This window comes from Nannospalax galili, unplaced genomic scaffold (assembly GCF_000622305.1).
Source record: "Nannospalax galili isolate Female #2095 unplaced genomic scaffold, S.galili_v1.0 scaffold879, whole genome shotgun sequence".
Lineage (NCBI taxonomy): Eukaryota > Metazoa > Chordata > Mammalia > Rodentia > Spalacidae > Nannospalax > Nannospalax galili.
Genome location: NW_008346261.1, coordinates 2553336 through 2556127, shown reverse-complemented (window position 1 = coordinate 2556127; position 2792 = coordinate 2553336).

Here is a 2792-nt window from a genome sequence, read left to right as displayed (position 1 = left end):
TTTTGATCTTATTATTTTCCTTTGAGATAGGGTTTCATTGTGCATCCCAGGCTAGCCTTGAACTCATGATGTTCCTTCCTCAGCCTCTTTTTAAGACTATTATTGTGTGTGCATGCTTGATGTATATATGTGGGAGTACTTGCAGCACCTGTGGAGGTCAGAGGACAACTTTGTGGAGTTGATTCCTTCCACCTTTAAGTGGGTTTCAGGAATCAAAACTCAGGCCATCAGGCTTACCTGGCAAGCACATTTACTTTCTGAGCCATCTCACAGGCCCTGCCTCAGCTTCTCGGTTGATGGAACTCCAGGCATGTATCACCAGGCTAGGTTGATCCATGCATGCCCCTATACTAAACACTGAATGCAGAGCCTCACACATGCTAGGCAAGCACAATATATCTCCAGTCCCTTTGTTTATTTTAGTATATTGAGACTCACTACTCAGACTGCCTTGAACTCACTCTATAGCCCAGTCAGGCTTTGGATTTGCAATCTTCCTGCCTCAGCCTCCCTAGCTGCTGGGATTACAGAGATACAGGCCTGTACCACCAGGCCCAGTGTTGAATTTTTGTTTTATTTTTGTTTTTTGAGACAGCTCCAGCTGGCCTGGAACTCACTATGTGGACCAGGCTGGCCTTGATCTCATAGAGATCCACTGGCCTCTGCCTCCTGAGTGCTGGGATTAAAGGTGTGTACCCCCATGCCTGTTTTTTTTTTTTTTTTCCTCCTATGTAGCCCAAGCTGGCCTAGAACTCACATCACAGTGATCTGCCTATCTGCCTCCCAAGTACTGGGATTGATCATTTTTTTATATATTTTATTTTTAAATTTTGCTTCATTATGATTCAAAGTAGTTCATATCATAGAACTATCCCATATTTTGTGTCAGTCAGTAGAGTGGCAACAATGTTTAAAAAATCATATTCTAAAAGTTGATGATTGATAGCTCAGTGGTTAAGAGCACTGGCAGCTCTTACAGAGGACCCAAGTTCAGTTCCCAGTACCCACATGGCGGCTAACAACTATCCATAACTCCAGTTCCAGGGGATTCAGTGCCCTCTTCTGACCTCCATGGGCATTGCATGACACAGGTGCACTTGCATACATGCAGGCAGTACACTCATACATGTAAAATAAAATTTAAAAAGATGATTTCATAATCAAGGTATTTAGTAAAAGTATACAATCTGTAACAAGGGGTTTAATAGTCATCACCAGAAAACATCGTAACGCTGCTTTTTTGTTGGAGTGTCACTCTCATTATCTTTAAATTTTTATGTTTGTGAGTCTATTACCTGCATGTGTGTAAGTGCACCCCTGTCATGCAGTGCCCCTAGAGGTCAGAAGAGGGCGTCACATCCCCTGGAACTGGAGTTACGGATGGTTGTTAGCTGCCATGTGGGTGCTGGGAACCGAACCTATCAGTGCTCTTAGCCGCTGAGCCATCTCTCCAGTCCTGAAGTATCATGTTTTAAAAGATTCAGGACCAGCTGTGGTAATGAATACCTATAATCCCAGCACCAAGGAGGCAGTGAGTTGGAGGCCAGTCTGGTCTACAGATAGCAAGTTCCAGACCAGGTAGGGCTACATAGTAAAGATCCTGTCTCAAAAAAAAAAAAAAAAAAGGAGGGGGGGCGGAAAGAAGGAAGCAGGTAGGTAGGTAAGAAATTATTCAAGATAAGCATGATGGTAATCCCAGCATGAGGAGTAGAGGCAGGAGAGTCATAAGTTATTCATTCTCTACACAAGACCTGTTGTTGGGTCTCTGGGACCCTCATAATTGTGGCATAACTTATGACGAGGCCTATTGTAACTTCCTGAGCCTAACTAAAAGTTTGGCGACCTGTCTCTGGTCGGTCACTTCCTCATGGAGGTGACTCAGCAGGGCCCGACCTTGGACTGCCTCTCCCCAATCACAGCTGGTATGGCCAATTCCCAGTGGCTCACAGCCATTGCCCCAGATGACATACACCTTTGCCCTTCCCTTTTCCACACCCCTTTTTGTTTAAACGTTATAAGGTAATGCCTGATGCAATAAAGTGAGTTCCTGCCTCGACAAGACTCCCAACTCAGTGTGGTTTTTGAGTCGCCGACACTCACCATCTCGCTCAGCCCCTAAGAGAGGAACACAGGCTGGTCCTGGCGTCTCTCCCTGTGCCGTACCTGTTGGAGAGCGATCCGACAACCTGTCTTTTAAAAAACTTAAACAAGGGCCAGTGAGATGGCTTAGCAAGTAAAGGTGCTTTCTAGGCAAGCTTTGTGACCTGAATTCAATCCCTTGAACCCACATAAAGGTGGAAAGAGAGCACCTACTCCACAAAGTTGTCCTCTGATCTCCACATGCATATACCATGCACACATACAAATAGAAATTAAAAAAATAAAAGAGGGGCCAGCAAGATGGCTCAGTGGGTAAAAGCATTTGCTGTACAAGTCTGATGACCTGAGTTAGATCCCCAAAACCCGTGGTGGAAGGAAAGAACTTCCCAAAGGTTGTCCTCTGACTTTCAGGCATTGTTGCATGTGTGTGGACACACACATATCATACACACATTCTAATAATACTTTTTTTTTTTTTTGGTCTCCCTGTACCTCCAGCTGGCTTCGAACTTGCTATGTAGACCAGGGTAGGCTTGAACTCACAGAGATCTTCCTGCCTCTGCCTCCTGAATGCTGGGATTAAAGGCTTGTGTCACCATGCCTGGTCTCTAATAATTTAAAATAAGTGGGGATAGCTCATGAGTTGCTGCCTTGCATCAGTGAGCCCTGGGTTTGATTTCTAGCAATGCAAC